Raw genomic sequence first — 7,063 nt, 5'->3', positions numbered from 1 at the left:
TGTGGAATCAATATCAATCTGTAATGCACTACATAACATATCAAGTTGTATTGTATATTGTTGATGACAACGTGTGTTGCCCAGCACAGCTCTTGTTCAGTTAAGATAACACAAGAATTGCGTCTGGACAATCAGAGCTTGTCACCAAGACGTTCGTTCCAGTTCACCAGTGTTTGCCACGCCCACTATTTACACTAATTTATGTGAAATCAATTTCAATCTGTAATGCTCTACATGAAATATCAAGTTGTAGTGTTGATTGTTGATGACAAATTGTGATGCCTAGCACAGCTCTTGTTTAGTTAAGAAAACACAAGAATTGCGTTTTGGACAATCAGAGCTTGTCACCAAGACGTATATACCAGTTCACCAGTGTGCCACGACCACTATTTACACTAATTTATGTGAAATCAATATCAATCTGTAATGCTCTACATGAAATATCAAGTTGTATTGTTGATTTTTGATGACAAATTGTGATGCCTAGCACAGCTCTTGTTTAGTTAAGAAAACACAAGAATTGCGTTTGGACAATCAGAGCTTGTCACCAAGACGTCCATACCAGTTCACCAGTGTGTGCCCCGCCCACTATTTACACTAATTTATGTGAAATCAATATCAATCTGTAATGCTCTACATGAAATATCAAGTTGTATTGTATATTGTTGATGACAACTTGTGATGCCTAGCACAGCTCTTGTTCAGTTAAGAAAACACAAGAATTGCGTCTGGACAATCAAAGCTTGTCACCAAGAGGCCCCTATCTGTTCACCACTATGTTCTACGCCCAGTATTTACACTAATTTTTGTGAAATCAGTATCAATCTGTAATGCTCTGCATAAAATATCAAGTTGTATTGTTGATTGTTGATGACAACTTGTGATGCCCAGCACAGCTTTTGTTTAGTTAAGAAAACACAAGAATTGCGTTTGGACAATCACAACTTGTCACGAAGACGTCCATACCAGTAGACCAGTGTGTGCCACGCCCAATATTTTCGCTTATTTATGTGGAATCAATATTAATCTGTAATGCTCTACATAAAATATCAAGTTGTATTGTTGATTGTTGATGACAACTTGTGATGCCCAGCACAGCTCTTGTTTAGTTAAGAAAACACAAGAATTGCGTTTGGACAATCAGAGCTTGTCACCAAGACGTCCATACCAGATGAACAGTGTGTGCCACGCCCACTATTTACACTAATTTATGTGAAATCAATATCAATCTGTAATGCTCTACATGAAATATCAAGTTGTATTGTTGATTTTTGATGACAAATTGTGATGCCTAGCACAGCTCTTGTTTAGTTAAGAAAACACAAGAATTGCGTTTGGACAATCACATCTTGTCACCAAGACGTCCGTGCCTGTTCACCACTATGTGCCACACCCACTATTTACACTAATTTATGTGGAATCAATATCAATCTGTAATGCTCTATATAAAATATCAAGTTGTATTGTTGATTGTTGATGATAACTTGTGATACCCAGCACAGCTCTTGTTTAGTTAAGAAAACTCAAGAATTGCGTTTGGACAATCAAAGCTTGTCACCAAGACGTCCCTACCTGTTCACCACTATGTGCCACGCCCAGTATTTACACTAATTTATGTGAAATCAGTATCAATCTGTAATGCTCTCAATAAAATATCAAGTTGTATTGTTGATTTTTGATGACAAATTGTGATGCCTAGCACAGCTCTTGTTTAGTTAAGAAAACACAAGAATTGCATTTGGACAATAAGAGCTTGTCACCAAGACATCCATACCAGTTCACCAGTGTGTGCCACGCCCACTATTTACACTAATTTATGTGGAATCAATATCAATCTGTAATGCTCTACATAAAATATCAAGTTGTATTGTTGATTGTTGATGACAACTTGTGATACCCAGCACAGCTCTTGTTTAGTTAAGAAAACTCAAGAATTGCGTTTGGACAATCAAATCTTGTCACCAAGACGTCCCTACCTGTTCACCACTATGTGCCACCCCCAGTATTTACACTAATTTATGTGAAATCAGTATCAATCTGTAATGCTCTCAATAAAATATCAAGTTGTATTGTTGATTTTTGATGACAAATTGTGATGCCTAGCACAGCTCTTGTTTAGTTAAGAAAACACAAGAATTGCATTTGGACAATCAGAGCTTGTCACCAAGACATCCATACCAGTTCACCAGTGTGTGCCACGCCCACTATTTACACTAATTTATGTGGAATCAATATCACTCTGTAATGCACTACATAACATATCAAGTTGTATTGTATATTGTTGATGACAACTTGTGATGCCTAGCACAGCTCTTGTTCAGTTAAGAAAACTCAAGAATTGCGTTTGGACAATCAAAGCTTGTCACCAAGACGTCCCTACCTGTTCACCACTATGTTCTACGCCCAGTATTTACACTAATTTATGTGAAATCAATATCAATCTGTAATACTCTACATGAAATATCAAGTTGTATTGTTGATTTTTGATGACAAATTGTGATGCCTAGCACAGCTCTTGTTTAGTTAAGAAAACACAAGAATTGCGTTTGGACAATCAGAGCTTGTCACCAAGACGTTCATACCAGTTCACCCGTGTGTGCCACGACCACTATTTACACTAATTTATGTGGAATCAATATCAATCTGTAATGCTCTACATAAAATATCAAGTTGTATTGTTGATTGTTGATGACAACTTGTGATACCCAGCACAGCTCTTGTTTAGTTAAGAAAACACAATAATTGCGTTTGGACAATCAAAGCTTGTCACCAAGACGTCCATACCAGTTCACCAGTGTGTGCCACGCCCATTATTTACACTAATTTATGTGGAATCAATATCAATCTGTAATGCTCTACATGAAATATCAAGTTGCATTGTATATTGTTGATGACAACGTGTGTTGCCCAGCACAGCTCTTGTTCAGTTAAGATAACACAAGAATTGCGTCTGGACAATCAAAGTTTGTCACCAAGACGTCCATACCAGTTCACCAGTGTGTGCCACGCCCACTATTTACACTAATTTACGTGAAATCAGTATCAATCTGTAATGCTCTACATGAAATATCATGTTGTATTGTTGATTTTTGATTACAAATTGTGATGCCTAGCACAGCTCCTGTTTAGTTAAGAAAACTCAAGAATTGCGTTTGGACAATCAAAGCTTGTCACCAAGACGTCCCTACCTGTTCACCACTATGTTCTACGCCCACTATTTACACTAATTTATGTGGAATCAATATCAATCTGTAATGCTCTACATAAAATATCAAGTTGTATTGTTGATTGTTGATGACAACTTGTGATACCCAGCACAGCTCTTGTTTAGTTAAGGAAACTCAAGAATTGCGTTTGGACAATCAAAGCTTGTCACCAAGACGTCCCTACCTGTTCACCACTATGTGCCACGCCCAGTATTTACACTAATTTATGTGAAATCAGTATCAATCTGTAATGCTCTACATGAAATATCAAGTTGTATTGTTGATTTTTGATGACAAATTGTGATGCCTAGCACAGCTCTTGTTTAGTTAAGAAAACACAAGAATTGCGTTTGGACAATCAGAGCTTGTCACCAAGACATCCATACCAGTTCACCAGTGTGTGCCCCGCCCACTATTTACACTAATTTATGTGAAATCAATATCAATCTGTAATGCTCTACATGAAATATCAAGTTGTATTGTTGATTTTTGATGACAAATTGTGATGCCTAGCACAGCTCTTGTTTAGTTAAGAAAACACAAGAATTGCGTTTGGACAATCAGAGCTTGTCACCAAGACATCCATACCAGTTCACCAGTGTGTGCCCCGCCCACTATTTACACTAATTTATGTGGAATCAATATCAATCTGTAATGCTCTACATGAAATATCAAGTTGTATTGTTGATTTTTGATGACAAATTGTGATGCCTAGCACAGCTCTTGTTTAGTTAAGAAAACACAAGAATTGCGTTTGGACAATCACATCTTGTCACCAAGACGTCCGTGCCTGTTCACCACTATGTGCCACGCCCACTATTTACACTAATTTATGTGGAATCAATATCAATCTGTAATGCTCTACATAAAATATCAAGGTGTATTGTTGATTGTTGATGACAACTGGTAGTGCCCAGCACAGCTCTTATTTAGTTAAGAAAACACAAGAATTGCATTTGGACAATCAAAGCTTGTCACCAAGACGTCCATACCAGTTCACCAGTGTGTGCCACGCCCACTATTTTCGCTAATTTATGTGAAATCAATGTCAATCTGTAATGCTCTACATGAAATATCAAGTTGTATTGTTGATTGTTGATGACAACTTGTGATGCCCAGCACAGCTCTTGTTTAGTTAAGAAAACACAAGAATTGCGTTTGGACAATCACAGCTTGTCACCAAGACGTCCATACCAGTTCACCAGTGTGTGCCCCGCCCACTATTTACACTAATTTATGTGGAATCAATATCAATCTGTAATGCTCTACATGAAATATCAAGTTGTATTGTATATTGTTGATGACAACTTGTGATGCCTAGCACAGCTCTTGTTCAGTTAAGAAAACACAAGAATTGCGTCTGGACAATCAAAGCTTGTCACCAAGAGGCCCCTATCTGTTCACCACTATGTTCTACGCCCAGTATTTACACTAATTTTTGTGAAATCAGTATCAATCTGTAATGCTCTGCATAAAATATCAAGTTGTATTGTTGATTGTTGATGACAACTTGTGATGCCCAGCACAGCTTTTGTTTAGTTAAGAAAACACAAGAATTGCGTTTGGACAATCACAACTTGTCACGAAGACGTCCATACCAGTAGACCAGTGTGTGCCACGCCCAATATTTTCGCTTATTTATGTGGAATCAATATTAATCTGTAATGCTCTACATAAAATATCAAGTTGTATTGTTGATTGTTGATGACAACTTGTGATGCCCAGCACAGCTCTTGTTTAGTTAAGAAAACACAAGAATTGCGTTTGGACAATCAGAGCTTGTCACCAAGACGTCCATACCAGATGAACAGTGTGTGCCACGCCCACTATTTACACTAATTTATGTGAAATCAATATCAATCTGTAATGCTCTACATGAAATATCAAGTTGTATTGTTGATTTTTGATGACAAATTGTGATGCCTAGCACAGCTCTTGTTTAGTTAAGAAAACACAAGAATTGCGTTTGGACAATCACATCTTGTCACCAAGACGTCCGTGCCTGTTCACCACTATGTGCCACGCCCACTATTTACACTAATTTATGTGGAATCAATATCAATCTGTAATGCTCTATATAAAATATCAAGTTGTATTGTTGATTGTTGATGACAACTTGTGATACCCAGCACAGCTCTTGTTTAGTTAAGAAAACTCAAGAATTGCGTTTGGACAATCAAAGCTTGTCACCAAGACGTCCCTACCTGTTCACCACTATGTGCCACGCCCAGTATTTACACTAATTTATGTGAAATCAGTATCAATCTGTAATGCTCTCAATAAAATATCAAGTTGTATTGTTGATTTTTGATGACAAATTGTGATGCCTAGCACAGCTCTTGTTTAGTTAAAAAAACACAAGAATTGCATTTGGACAATCAGAGCTTGTCACCAAGACATCCATACCAGTTCACCAGTGTGTGCCACGCCCACTATTTACACTAATTTATGTGGAATCAATATCAATCTGTAATGCTCTACATAAAATATCAAGTTGTATTGTTGATTTTTGATGACAACTTGTGATACCCAGCACAGCTCTTGTTTAGTTAAGAAAACTCAAGAATTGCGTTTGGACAATCAAATCTTGTCACCAAGACGTCCCTACCTGTTCACCACTATGTGCCACCCCCAGTATTTACACTAATTTATGTGAAATCAGTATCAATCTGTAATGCTCTCAATAAAATATCAAGTTGTATTGTTGATTTTTGATGACAAATTGTGATGCCTAGCACAGCTCTTGTTTAGTTAAGAAAACACAAGAATTGCATTTGGACAATCAGAGCTTGTCACCAAGACGTCCCTACCTGTTCACCACTATGTTCTACGCCCAGTATTTACACTAATTTATGTGAAATCAATATCAATCTGTAATACTCTACATGAAATATCAAGTTGTATTGTTGATTTTTGATGACAAATTGTGATGCCTAGCACAGCTCTTGTTTAGTTAAGAAAACACAAGAATTGCGTTTGGACAATCAGAGCTTGTCACCAAGACGTTCATACCAGTTCACCCGTGTGTGCCACGACCACTATTTACACTAATTTATGTGGAATCAATATCAATCTGTAATGCTCTACATAAAATATCAAGTTGTATTGTTGATTGTTGATGACAACTTGTGATACCCAGCACAGCTCTTGTTTAGTTAAGAAAACACAATAATTGCGTTTGGACAATCAAAGCTTGTCACCAAGACGTCCATACCAGTTCACCAGTGTGTGCCACGCCCATTATTTACACTAATTTATGTGGAATCAATATCAATCTGTAATGCTCTACATGAAATATCAAGTTGCATTGTATATTGTTGATGACAACGTGTGTTGCCCAGCACAGCTCTTGTTCAGTTAAGATAACACAAGAATTGCGTCTGGACAATCAAAGTTTGTCACCAAGACGTCCATACCAGTTCACCAGTGTGTGCCACGCCCACTATTTACACTAATTTACGTGAAATCAGTATCAATCTGTAATGCTCTACATGAAATATCATGTTGTATTGTTGATTTTTGATTACAAATTGTGATGCCTAGCACAGCTCCTGTTTAGTTAAGAAAACTCAAGAATTGCGTTTGGACAATCAAAGCTTGTCACCAAGACGTCCCTACCTGTTCACCACTATGTTCTACGCCCACTATTTACACTAATTTATGTGGAATCAATATCAATCTGTAATGCTCTACATAAAATATCAAGTTGTATTGTTGATTGTTGATGACAACTTGTGATACCCAGCACAGCTCTTGTTTAGTTAAGGAAACTCAAGAATTGCGTTTGGACAATCAAAGCTTGTCACCAAGACGTCCCTACCTGTTCACCACTATGTGCCACGCCCAGTATTTACACT

The 7,063-nt window shown here is 37.4% G+C and overlaps 1 non-coding gene across 1 annotated transcript; it reads right to left on the bottom strand.

Moving 5' to 3' along the window:
• Positions 1 to 1,062: 1,062 nt before the first annotated feature.
• On the bottom strand, positions 1,063 to 1,163 carry Mir219 (microRNA mir-219). Its single transcript, NR_130074.1, has one exon. It is a non-coding gene; the product is annotated as a microRNA mir-219 (primary transcript).
• Positions 1,164 to 7,063: the final 5,900 nt, after the last annotated feature.

This window comes from Saccoglossus kowalevskii, chromosome 13 (assembly GCF_978046115.1).
Source record: "Saccoglossus kowalevskii chromosome 13, keSacKowa6.1, whole genome shotgun sequence".
NCBI lineage: Eukaryota > Metazoa > Hemichordata > Enteropneusta > Harrimaniidae > Saccoglossus > Saccoglossus kowalevskii.
The sequence above is the reverse complement of the archived record's forward strand: the minus strand, read 5'-3'. Positions and strand labels throughout refer to the sequence as shown.